Source organism: Electrona antarctica (genome assembly GCF_951216825.1).
Source record: "Electrona antarctica genome assembly, chromosome: 1".
In the NCBI taxonomy this organism is placed as follows: Eukaryota; Metazoa; Chordata; class Actinopteri; order Myctophiformes; family Myctophidae; genus Electrona; species Electrona antarctica.
In genome coordinates, this window is record NC_136806.1 from 54,316,144 (window position 1) to 54,329,860 (window position 13,717).

The 13,717-nt window shown below is 43.7% G+C and overlaps 1 long non-coding RNA gene across 1 annotated transcript in view; it reads left to right on the forward strand.

Annotated features, from left to right (window-relative positions):
- LOC306924175 overlaps positions 1 to 13,717 on the forward strand; it is a 58,090-nt gene that overhangs the window by 6,523 nt on the left and 37,850 nt on the right. The window contains exon 2 of the long non-coding RNA XR_013790137.1: positions 3,112 to 3,372. This is a non-coding gene — a long non-coding RNA (uncharacterized lncRNA). The remainder of the gene's footprint in view (positions 1 to 3,111; positions 3,373 to 13,717) is intronic.

Below are 13,717 nucleotides of genomic sequence, written 5' to 3' on the forward strand. Positions count from 1 at the left end.
TTTTTTATCGTCTTTGCTCCTTTTGCTTTGTAGAAAACAAATGACATCACATGTGCAGAGATATATCGTCGCTGCAGTCGGATGGAAACCTCACATATTTTATTTTTGAGTGGTGCAAACCACTCCAACAACTGGCTTTGTTAGTACCCGTGTGTGTTTGTGCCTGTACGGGTGAGCATGGTTGCTATGGTTAGCATGTGTTAGTATTGTGGCAGCGGTGGCCGAACGGATTGCGGAGCGGTCTTGATACCGGAAGGTCGCCAGTTCGAATCAGCGGTCCGACACGTTAAAATTACCACCGCTGAAGTGCCCTTGAGCAAGGCATTGAACCACTACCATGAAATGTTCTATGAGCAGGGCCTGGCTGGAAACAAGTTCTTGAGCTTAGCCCAGATACCCTGGGTAAATATAGTAACTTTGCTTTGCTTTGCTTTACGTCATGCGGCGAGTACTTATGACACAGATGCTTTCCTGGTTCTAATGTACAGCAACTATAACAATAAATGTGTAGTTGCACCACTCAGTTCACACAGGTGTGATTTTTATTTTTGTAAATGAACGCCCTACTTGATCAGACTACAGCGTCAGTGCATCACACAAGTATCAAAAAAGTAACAGATCTGCAAGCTTGTGGATCTGTTACTTAGTTTTGATACTTTTGAATTTGAATCCCAAAAAATAACAGTTTTGGACATAGGAGGTTTCCACTTCAGAGATATCTTATCTCCGGTTTCTGTTATCAAAGGAAATGCAGGGGCTATATTGTATATTGTAGCCACTATAATGTGTTGATGAAAATGACTGATAGCCCTAGCCTGATTATCAGACTGTAGCTTTCTTGAAGCAGTCCACTCAGAGAGTGGGCGGGGTCTTTGGGCTGGATCCAGGCTATGATAGCCCCAGAAGATTAAGGTTATCACCTCACATTGTCCTAACGTAGCATGTAGCCAGTGGTGTAAAGTGCATTTACTCAAGTACTTTACTAAAGTACAATTTTGAGGTGCTTTTACTTATTATATTGGAGTATTTCCTATTTTCAATGCTTGTACTTTCACTCCCGTACATCTCAGAGGCAAATATTGTACTTTTTACCCCACTACAATTATTTGAAAACTTTAGTTACTAGCTCACAACGTTTAAAAGATATTTATACATTTTATACATTTGAAAACTTCAAGGTTCAAGGTTTCTTTATTTTGTCTCCCGAGGGAGAAATTTGTCTTGGACCCCAAGGACCCGCCCTGCAGCATACAGATACAGATACAATACAATACGATACAAAACAATACACAATACAAAACAACAAAGGCACACAGTGACCCGTACAACATTAAAAAACCACACACCGACATACCTAGTGCAAAAGAGGAAGAACATCACCTCATAACCTTCGACCCCTACCCTGTCTGCCCTCTGCAAGGACTCTGTGTGTGATTGACAGAGGGACAAAGGAATGCTTTATATTTGCACGCATGGACCTCGTACCTCCTACCTGATGGCATTAGCCGATACTCAGGGTATTGTACATGGGAGGGGTCAGACACAATTTTCTTAACCTGTCCAACGGTGGCCTGCTCAAAGATGACCTGGGGGGTGATCGGAGGTGTAGACATACCCATGATCTTCCCTGCCATTTTGGCTAATCTAAGGATCTCAGATTTGTATTTTACAGTTAGGTTTACAGTTAGGTTTCCAAACCAACTGGTTCCAAACCAACTGGTGATACCATACCTTAGAATTGACTCTATACTAGCTCTTAACTTATGAAATAAAACATTCTGCATAATGAGTACCATGTATATTTTGATGCCAATACTTTTGTACTTTTACTCAAGTTCATTCTGAATGCCGGACTTCCACTTGTAACAGACTAGTATTTCTACATTGCAGTCTATTTGTTAGTATAGTAGCGTTGTCTTTCGTGATGTTCAGACCTGACTTTTATGCACCAGCACAGAGAACGTGCATGTTGAAGTGAGAAGACCTTGGCTTCTCATGTATTTTGAGTTGGGCCAGGCATGCAAGAAATAACAATGTCAATAACAAGTGCGTATGATTAATTTATAACCGGGATCACCATGGTAACAAGATAAGATATAGTCTCAATATTAATTGATGAATCCCGCATAGGCTGTGTCATGTCCAAGTAGGCCTACCTAAAGATTACATTTTCATGCTCAAAGCATCCTCTCATTGTTTCCCCATGTGGTGGAAATTTCCACCATGCAAAAATGGATGGTTATATGCATTACCCCAGTTACACTTGACTGGTGTGCACTGGGAATCATATGGCAAAGGTGAGATTGGATTCAAATTAGTTTAAAAAAAAAAAGTGTGTGTGTGTGTGTGTGTGTGTGTGTGTGTGTGTGTGTGTGTGTGTGTGTGTGTGTGTGTGTGTGTGTGTGTGTGTGTGTGTGTGTGTGTGTGTGTGTGTGTGTGTGTGTGTGTGTGTGTGTGTGTGTGTGTGTGTGTGTGTGTGTGTGTGTGTGTGTGTGTGTGTGTGTGTGTGAGAGAGAATTGGTACTTTATGGCAAAACAAGCATTGTCCTCTTCAATATGTCATTAGTGATTTATGTTTGAGTTTAGAATTTGAGAAAATGTTTCATTTTTCACGCTACATGCATGGACGACTCAGGATGAGAACAGAGTCCGTGTCTGAGACGACTCAATGAGAAACACTGTACGCAGTGCTTATATGGTTTTGAGGAACAGAGGACTGGTATGATGGGGATAAGGATGTCGGTCAGTCCTTATACTCCGTCCCAACATATATTTTTCTTTCCCATAAGCCAGATCTAGAAAAAGCATATCCAGCATATAGCCTATATGACACAACAAGCTACTTTACTACTTCGCCCACCCCGATTATTAAATGATAAAATGTAAAAAATAACATAATACATAATATAGCTGCAAGCAGCAATAACAGGGGCCAATGAATTAATGAATTCCTAAATCCTAATATACTAATCTCAATATACACATAATGTTGAGTACATTGTTGATGCATCCTATTTAAAGTAACTCTGTGGTTGAAAGTTTCTTTCTCTTTCTTTCTTTCTTCTCTCTCTTTCTTTCTTTCTTTCTTTCTTTCTCTCTTTCTTTCTCAAGGCTTACTTATGGTGTCCCTTCCAACCTATACTCTGGGCTATAGGAGCCATGCACATGAGTCAAAGAGCCAAGGTGATGACCCCCAGATGACACCAGGAGCAGGGGAGGACAGTACTGGCAAACGTTATGGAGGATGGAGATAACTGGAGACGCTGCTGGAGGGCTGGTCTGAGGATGAACTAGAGGTGGGCTCACCTCTCTATGATGAGTTCCAGAGTTCAACCGTGTCACTTACACAACTGATGAAGTCAACGGCTCGTGGTAGGAACGTTTTTCTTTGCTGCTGCTGCTTGTGTTCAAGTTGTATGCTGTCTGTGTGCAGCCATGAGATGATTTTTTTATTTATTTTTAGTGGTGCAGCCACTCCAATGCACAGCAATGTGTGTCTGTCTGTTTAGACTACCAACAGCGGACAAAGTGGTGCTGTTGAGCTTCACACTGTGCACAGGTGCATGATGGGAAGCCATTACCACACACACACACACACACACACACACACACACACACACACACACACACATGCATAATGGGAAGCTGAGTTTTTAGCAGCCATTATGACACGTGCGTGCGTGCGTGCGTGCGTGCGTGCGTGTCATAATGGCTGCTAAAAGCACACACACACACACACACACACACACACACACACACACACACACACACAGTGGCAATGAAACATGTTCAGTGATTGTTTGTGGCTCTGGAATTGAATGCTGATTTGTATTAATCTATAGTGTGTATGCTGCTGTTGAAGGTGGTCAGTTTGATTTGGCTCTTTGTCACTTCAATTATGTGTGAGTTTGCTATTTTTCCTTTTACTTTCAAGCCGTCAGAGGTTTTGGGCTTTGACACAACAGCCATTAATTCCACATTGATGACTGATCTACAGTATATGTTGTGTGACATGTTCATTCAGCATAGGAACATTGTGTTTTTATTTTTTTGCTGAGCTGCTGCTGTGTAGTAATGTGATTCAAGCTGGTGCTCTATTTTCATATTGTTTCACTAATGCGATTGTGATTTCGGGCTGTTATATTGTCATATTAAGCCCACAGTAACTGGGTGGCATTGTGGCAATATATCATGTTCAGTGGCTGTTTCTGGCTCTTGAATGAAGACTGATGTGAATCTATGTCTGTGTTGGATCTGCTGTTGAAGGTAGTGAGTTGTGACAGGGTACACCGGTACAGTACGTGTATGTGGACATACCATCAATGTCCAATTTCTCTTTCCATAGTCAAGTGAAAAAGGACTGGTATTATATTCATGATTTTGTCCCTTTCTATGCAAGATGCATTGACAATATTAATATTACATTCTTTCTATTCACCCATTTACTTTTTTCTTTCTTCTAGTGCACCAATTTTATGAAATGCTACTCAATACATTTAAACACTCATGCAAGTTATGCCTGGCTGGAAGTCAATGAAATATTAACCGAGTGTTTTTCCATCACAAAATCAAGGCCAGCTATGCAAAGACTGATACCTCAGGCCATAGCATGAATTGATTAAATCACAAAAAGTGTTTCTGAGCAACATTGTCTTGTTTTGTTTGTAAGTCATTGTTTTCGCGAGGGCACTGAAATATAGATGTCTGGTTAAATGAAGCATGAAGAGTGTGAACTACTTTGCCAGCGTTGTGAGTACATCTCTCCAAAAAAGAGTGCTGTTCTCTATTTAGCCTGACTCCTCCAAAATAAAACAACATATTTAGGTGACGGCGGGAGGAAAAAGCTATACATTTCAGCACTCGCAGCAGGGTTGAGCGCTTGACAAATGGCTCTGGGGAGGGCACATTTACTGTCTCTGCATCACATTTATTTATTTTTATTTTTATATCCTTCCTGTATATCATGAGAAATGGGGGGGCCTAAAAAAAACTTTGAGTCTGTGCAGCATTTTCTATGGTGATCTATCTACTGTACTATAAAGTAAAGTCCAGGAATCTCTGTATGTCTATAGTCTGTCTGTCCCTCGCATATCTTCGGAACTGTTCATCCGGCGACTTTACTACATTTGGTGAGTGTATTGCTATAGTGAGTGGTTTTGGAGAACACGGCATACATCACTTCCGGAGGCAAAGCATATCGGCACTGCATTTAAATTACACTGTTACTAGACACCAGACAGACAGACAGACAGAGACAGACAGACAGACAGACAGACATTTTAATTTTTTTTAATGGTTGTTGGGGGAGTTTTGTGACTGAATGGGGAGAGAGGAGGGCATGTGTCTGGTGCATCTTTGCCGAACTCCGATGTCACTCACGTACGCAGCCACGCACACGCACCACTGTAGTTTTGGGCATAGTCTTTGTTTGTTTGTTTTTAGTCTAGTCGACTAAATATGCTAAGTTTAGTTTGTAAATACATCAAAGATGCAATTATAATCCATTTCTAATGGATAAAGCCTTGGCCTGGAAGAGAGTTGGCAGGTCAGCAGTGATTGGCCAAGTCACTGCCCCTCCCATCCAGGCTTCCAGCTATAGACGAATCCACAGAGGGGCACCCTGCCATCACCGAGGTGCAAACAGCACCAGCTACAGCCTCAGCCAAACCCGGCCAACAGGGAAGGCCAGGTGCAGCCAGCCAGCGCCGGCCACACCCCAGCAACCGTCACGCTCTCGACTAAATGTACAGTTGATTGTGTCAACAAAAAATATTTTGGCGGGCATTGATGGCGTCGTATTGGCAGATTTTACAGTTGGTTGCAAGCTGACAATAGCAGATCTACAAGCTCGCAACGCGTCACAGCAACACCCGAGCGCAACCAAACACCAATTTACTTTCTACTGGATCTCTTCTCCACTATAGCCCCTCCATAACATTTCAGTCTAGTTTTTATTTGCTGACGAAATTTAGTCTTATAGTTTTGGTCATCATAGTTTTTATTTAGTTTTTGTCAGTGGAAAAAAAAAGGCAGTCGACTAACATTTTTCGTCATAGTTTTAGTCGACGAAATTAACAGTGACACACACGCGCACACGTGCAACATGCACGTCAGCCCCCATAGGCTTGGTTGTCTGCCCTGTCTATCCTACAGTTGGAGGCCATCGATATTGTCCTTTTCTTTTTGCTGAGGTTTGCGTGATCTGCGCAAAAGGACAGTTAACCCATTTTGGGCGGGAACCCCTTTTGGTGTTTTAAACATGTTATAATTTAGCTATTGAAAAATAGCAGATCTACAAGCTCGTAGCGCGCCACCGAGTGGCGCGCTACGAGCTTGTAGGTATGCTATTTTTAAAAAATCGTGAAAATATGGAGGATTTAGAAGGATTTTTTTTAATTTTGAGGTCAGGCCTAAATGGGTCAAATGATAAGGGACAATATCGGTGGCACCCAACTGTATATCTACACTGACTCGCACCAAATGAAACCCCATGGCTTCTCGGCTGGCTGTTTGTTTCCAAGGCAACAAGAGGTGCTTGGCACAGTGGGTTAGTTCTGGTCTAGACAATCACCATCATTATTGTTCCGCAGCCTGATGGCGGAAATGGGGGTTAAAAGGTTTAACCGAGGAAGAGGACATGTTTAGAATTTCAACATGATGACGGAGGCAATTGAAGGGAGGTTGGAATTATTCCCAAGAGCACAGACCAAATCGTTTTAAATTGCCTCTTATAATTCATGCTCTTTGTCAGTTAATGGCAGTAAAATGTTTTGTACAGGGGAGAGATAACAGGAAAACACGCTGTCGGCTGTCAGTTGCTGCCAGAGCGCCTTAAATTTTCTGTCCTGAGGCATCTCTAAGAAGACACAAAACAAGCCAAAGCATTAATTCTCCTGCAGCAACTATCCTCCCTGCGGTTCAACAAAGTCGACAAATTATTAATTTCAGGACAATGCATTCTGACGTGGCCCGTCTTCAAATCCAGCACTTTACCAAACCAAATAGTCTCCCAGCTATTTGTGTAGGACACTCAGATGCTTGCACTATGCATTGTATGTAGCAGGAGCCTTTCTCTGTAATGCCGTTATTTTCCAATTTATTTTCCTGTATATCACTGGTAGGCGGGTTTCTGAACTGTCCACAGCCCTCTGAGACAGATTGAATAGACAAAAATGGTACCATATTTTAACTCATTCAGTGCCACCTGGTGAACACCAGTTTTGGCCCTCGTTGCCACCGAAGCCCATTATAAATAAAAGAAAGAAAATTAAATTCTATTGTGCATGTAATGTGCATGTGCATTTTTTTTTTCTTTTTCAAAAAGGCGTCTAAAGGCGCCAATGGCACTCGCGGCCACCAGGGGCAGGCGTCCAAAGGCGTCCTGAGACAGAGTGAATAGACAAAAATGGTACCATATTTTAATGAGCATTAGTGAGGACCAACTGTATAAAGGTGGGTGCATATAATTTAAGAGGCTTTTCGTAATCAGCAGGTGGAAAATAAGGCAGTTCCTCCTCCTCACATTACTGACTTTAAAATGCCTTCTTTTAATTAAAGAATGTCATCCTGGCCCAGGTGGTGGCGTAACCGTCTGGGCACCCGACTGGTAATCCAGTCGCAGTGTGCCGCGGGTTCGACTCCCGAGCCCGACACGGCCTTTACTGCATGTCTTCCCCCATCTCTCTCCCGTTTCCTGTCAGCCTACTGTCTGTCCCTTCAAAAACCAATAAAAGGCGTAAGCCGCAAAAAAAATATCTTTAAAAAAAAAAGAAAAAAAGAATGTCATCCTCTCTTTTACACACGTATGTAAACTTGTGATGAGACAATACAGTGAATGTGAATTGATTTAAATTGACAGCCATATTGTCCGTATGTCCTTGAATGTCTTTTCATGACAAGTCTTTGGAAACTCTGATCGTGATCCCCCACTGCACTGAGCTAAGCTGGAATGCACTCAGCAATTCACGTTTGCGAGTCGGAAGAAACATGTTCAGAGCTGCATCAACCCTGGCTGAGACGCTAATACAATGCTACACCACACGAGCCTCCCTTAGCCTTATACGCGCTGCCGAGTTCTTTTCTCATCAAGATTAGGAGAAACTTTGGGGTGCCTGGTGGCTCAGCCAGATAGAGCAGAGACCATATGCCCCTTGTGAGCATGAGGGTCTGAAAAGAACAATTGGACTAACCTACTGAGAAAGGTCTCTATAATGTGCTTTGTTCTGTAGGCGATTAAAGTGAGATTTCTCCAATAAAATGTTACTTTTACCATTGATAGAATATGACCGTCTCACATGGTTTGACATGGTACAGTTGGAGGCCATCGATATTGTCTTTTTGCTGAGGTTTGCGTGATCTGCGCAAAAGGACAGTTAACCCATTTTGGGCGGGAACCCCTTTTGGTGTTTTAAACATGTTATAATTTAGCTATTGAAAAATAGCAGATCTACAAGCTCATAGCGCGCCACCAAGTGGCGCGCTACGAGCTTGTAGGTCTGCTATTTTTGAAAAATCGTGAAAATATTTATTTCAGAAAACTGGAGGATTTATAAGGATTTTTTTAAATTTTGAGGTCGGGCCTAAATGGGTCAAATGATAAGGGACAATATCGGTGGCACCCAACTGTATGAGAAGAACCTCTGCGGTTTTCATACCGGGCAAATAAGTCTGGAGGATGAATGGATGAATGGATGAATGCACTCAACCTAGTTTCAGCGTACACAGTGTGTACTATAGCCAAACCTTTGTTTGTGCAAGGAGTATGCTGCAGTGGTTAAACTATGAGTGCTGGTATCCAGTGCTGTTGTGCACTACTCCTTGTTCGTGTTATTTGGACAGATGTACCAACAGTCCTAGAGTCATGAGTCCGACACCCTACCCAAAACACAACCTCACAGGAAGCCACAGGTTAGTTGTAAACTACCACGCATGTCGGGAGCCACGGGTTCGTTTTAACCTGCCACGGGTTAGTTTTAACCTCCCGTGCAAATCGGGAGCCACGGGTGAGTTTTAACCCGCATCATGGGTTAGTTCAGTTGTAACCGGCAGTGCATGTCGGGAACGGCGGTGTTGTCAAACTAATGTTGTCGGACTATTAGGATGTCTTTTTATTTTGTGCTTATTGATAGCATCAAGTGAAGATGGACAGTAAAGAGGGAGAGAGAGAAGGGGAGAGACTTGCAGCAAAGGTCGTCATGAACGGGACTCGAACACACGACGTGCTGTGCAATGTTAATGGTATAATTATAACAGGTCTGTGCAATGTGACTTGGTGCCGCCGAAGCACATTGCTTGTATGTGTGACCACACTGTACAATACTTCATAAACACATTGTGAAAACCCTGAGCGCTTCTTGATGTCTGTCGCTGAAAAAGACAGAGCTGGACGTCCTGCCAAATGGGACCCAGACTTCAGACACTCCTTAAAAAACATCAAGTGTTGGTTTGACAAGCAGTCAGCGGGAGGCCCAGTAATGGTCATCACTCTGGAGATGGTTGTGAAGAGGAATGAGAGAACAAACCCTTTCGCCACCACCGCACGCACGCGCACGCACGCACGCACGCACGCACACACACACACACACACCACACACTTTTTTTCTGCAGAAAGGCAATGAAGCTTTTAGCTGTCTTAACTTAACCCTCTGAGTGCTGAGAATACTTGACTCACATACGCACACACACACATCCTTGTGCACCTGCACGTGTGCACGTATCTGCTCTCCTTCATCCGTGCACACACATGCACCGCCCATCTCCCAGCTCTCCTTCATCCGTGCACACACACGCACCGCCATCTCCCAGGGAAAAATAATTATTTCCCTCCTGGCTGGCCCTCTCCCAGCCAACCTACATCACTGAATCGGTGTCAGCGCGGCAGCGTAAAGCGGCACCGAGCTGTCTCCCTCGCCTGCTCTCCTGGGCTTTAACACCAGTGTGAGCCGTGCCTGACGGACAGCGCAGAGAGGGGAGGCAGAGCAAATCCTCTGTTTACTTAAATAGCAGCGGGGGAGAGAGAGAGAGGATTGCAGACCTGGAACTGGGGTGGATGAGGGACGGACACGCGGTTGAGCAGTGCATGTGTGAGCACTGAGCAGGTACATTTTGGGAGCTTGGTGGCTGAGAGGAGATGGGGGAGAGAGGAGGGCATGCCATGTGGTGCATCCTTGCTGAGATGGGGGAGAGAGGAGGGCATGCCATGTGGTGCATCCTTGCTGAACTCCATTGTGCGTGTGCAGTCGTGCACGCACACACATGTAGCAGTAGTGCCTCAGAGCCTCTGCCTGATCGACTAAAAGTCTCATATCTCCCCCATCAAATAAATTAAGTGGAGTAAATGTACAATATTTTCCTCTGAAATGTAGTGGAGTAGAACTAAAAGTACTGAGAAATGTACATACTCAAGTAAAGTACAAATACCTCAAAATTGTTCTTGTACTTATTATAGGCCTACTTAAGTAAAGTAATTAAATAAAAGTACTTAGTTATTTTCCAGTTTCCACCACTGGTTTTAACCACTTAAACCCCTTAGTTAACTAATACTTAGTTGCCCCTTGTCGGCTCTGTACTGTTTCATCTAAGAGTATCTAGGCCTATCTCCTGCTCATGGCACCTGCCTTCACAACGCCAGAGTAAATGCAATGGCCACACATTTGAAGTGCAGTGTTGCAACTGAAAGTGACACATTTTGTGGTTTAAAAAAACGGTATTTTGAGTAATACAAAAAGCAAATCACTGCCATATAAATATTTAATTCGGTCTAAAGCTTAGCTCTCTTCAGCAAGTGACTCAGTGTTGAGACTCAGAGGGACTGAACAAGAATAGATGATAATCCCTTGTTTTGCATGTTCACAGACAACTTGGACACTAAAGATATAGTGTGCCACCGTGTTCGCCATGTTGTCGCACCCGTCTTAAAGCTGCGCTATTTCTCTCGGCTGATGGTGGAATTTCTGAGGTACAGCGAGAGATTAGACGCAATAAAACCACAGGGGATTTAAGAAATATATACATAAGTATTATGAAAAGTAAAGTGCACTTGTAGAGCAATGTTTTCCGACTGAATGGCTCGCTATTCACTTGGAAAAAAGTCTCTGGTGAATGATGTAATTGCTACTGTAGCCTGGCATCATGCCTCCATCTGAATCATGCAGAGATGGTAGACACGGAGCAACTGGTCTACTCTGTGTGGCATCATCGCTTTGTTTACATTCATCGTTCCTAGCTGCTCTTCTGTGAGGGGTGTTCGTAGGAAGGTGTGTGTGCGAGTGTGCGTGTGCATGTGCGTGCGTGAGCGCGTGCGTGCGTGTGGGACTCTAGCAGAATAATTTAAATCTCAGCTAGTGCAAAAAGAGCAGGTGAAATGATTGCTATGTGATGTCACAACGTATAGCCAGAGTGGCTTCCCCCTCCTCTTCTACTGTCTCTCTCAACAAGCTGCGGCGAGCATCAGGAATATAGGTACAAATATTGTCTCTTTGTGACCTCCAGGCGCCATCAATTATCCAGGCTTTTAAGCCACTATAGCCTTGGGGTTAGGGTTTGACGGATGAGGCGGAAGACACCAGGGAAATGGTTTCCTCTGTTTTCAGAGATTCTGGGAAGAGCCTGCATGTGCATATAGTGCCTCCTGTAATAGGTTTCTGTCTCTGTAATGGTTTCGTGTTGTGGCATTTTAAGATCTCCCCGAGTCCGACAGACTTCAAAAGACCTGCAGAAATACAGAGGCAGGAATTTGTCATTTTCTTTGTTGTTGTAATTATCGTTTGTGTTTGTTCGCATCAGTCACTTGGGTCTACTCTTTTGAATGTCACTCAGATTTAACGATAGTGTCCGGCCATTTGGTTTGAAATCGTTTAGTATCTCCTCCATCTCTATTATTGCTCAATCGTAAACCTAGACTGAAAACAGTTGAACAATTCAAAACCAGCATGATTTCAGTTACAGACGGTACCAATTAAGTATTAAATGTGTCAGGGCCTCTGTCTCTTTCGATCTCTTTCTCTCTGTTGCCTGGGGGTCCGCAATGCATAGCCAGGCGAAATAATTCAGTTTTTTTTTTGCCAGTGAATTATGGAATGTGTGATATTGATATGTGAGTTTACCATAATCACAGTAATCCTTAATCATATTCCATCATTCAAGGGCCTTTGGATAGAAATGAAAGACTCCATGCAGTCACTTTCAGTTAGAGTGCTGCAGAGGCTGAGTGTCTGTGACCAGCTGATGGTCGTTGACGCTTAATTGATGCATCAAGGAAGGCAATTATGTTTCTGCACTGTCAAATAGGTCTACATCAGGGGTCCTCAACTGGCGGACCGCCGTCCACGACCGGACCGCGGTCGTGGACCATGGAATCATGCAGTGTGTGATATAAAATGCCCAGTACCTCCCCAGTGTCCCCCCAGTGCCTCCCCAGTGTCCCCCCAGTGTCCCCCCAGTGCCTCCCCAGTGCCTCCCCAGTGTCCCCCCAGTGCCTGCCCAGTGCCTGCCCAGTGCCTCCCCGGTACCTCCCCAGTGTCCCCCTGAGTGCCTCCCCAGTGTCCCCCTGAGTGCCTCCCCAGTGTCCCCCTGAGTGCCTCCCCAGTGTCCCCCTGAATGCCTCCCCAGTGTCCCCCTGAGTGCCTCCCCAGTGTCCCCCCCTAATTAATACAATTAATTAATTAATTAATACAATTAATTAATTAATTGATCAAATTCATTAATTAATTAATCACATTTTTCGGCGCGCGACCGCGCGCCAAAGGCCCGCGTCGCACTCATGGGACCGGACCTTAGTCTTTTTCAAAAAATATTAGTGGACCTTCAGCATTTCTAGTTGAGGACCCCTGGTCTACATCTATTCTAAGATAGCATCTTAAATAAATGTTGTGAACATGTGTTGTGACTTTGATTGAAAAGTTTTAATACAAATAGTTCCAATGGCATCTAAATGTAACATTGCAAATATGCTTATCGGTGTTGAGGGGGTACTTGGAAAAAGTTCTTCCCCCCCAAGGGGTACCTGGGCCAAAAAAGTTTGGGAACCCCTGGTCTATAGCCTATCACACCACACACTCCTGCCTTTGCATTGGACTTTATGTTTAATTACTGTCTTAACCACTTAAACTCTCTATACTGAAACGAGCCTGAGTTAGCTCTGTACTTTATCTGCTCGTTTCCTTCTACACCAAATCTTTTCGCCCAGAAATAGATCTACGCACAAGCTCACAACACGACACAAGCTTGTAGTTTGGCTATTTCTGGCAAATGTTTACCTGTCTTTCCACTGAGTTTTTTGTCAGATGGTTGTCAGATGGGGGGGGCATCCACCAAGCAAAAAAAACAAAACACAGTGCTTTAGAACACAAGGGGGCCATGGTCATTTTTCAAGGGGGCATCATGAAAAATCCTGCCTAGGGCACCAAATTGCTCAGGGCCGGCACTGCTCTGAGGTCCCAACAGTTTAACCACTTAAATGACCACTTCACCACCTTTCCACCTATCTTCATATGTATAATTGGACCTCACTAATAAATGATCATGCTAAAATGCCACAATTTATTTTCTACTCAGTCTGTAGTCTCATGGGAGGGCTGTGGGCAGTTCAGAAACCCGTCCACCAGTGACATCATCGATGGGGAATCCAAGCTAATAGAAACCCCAGGCTTTCTATTCCTGAAAAGTTGCAAAGCGAAAATGGAAGCCACGATAATACAAATCTAAATATTGTTTTAAA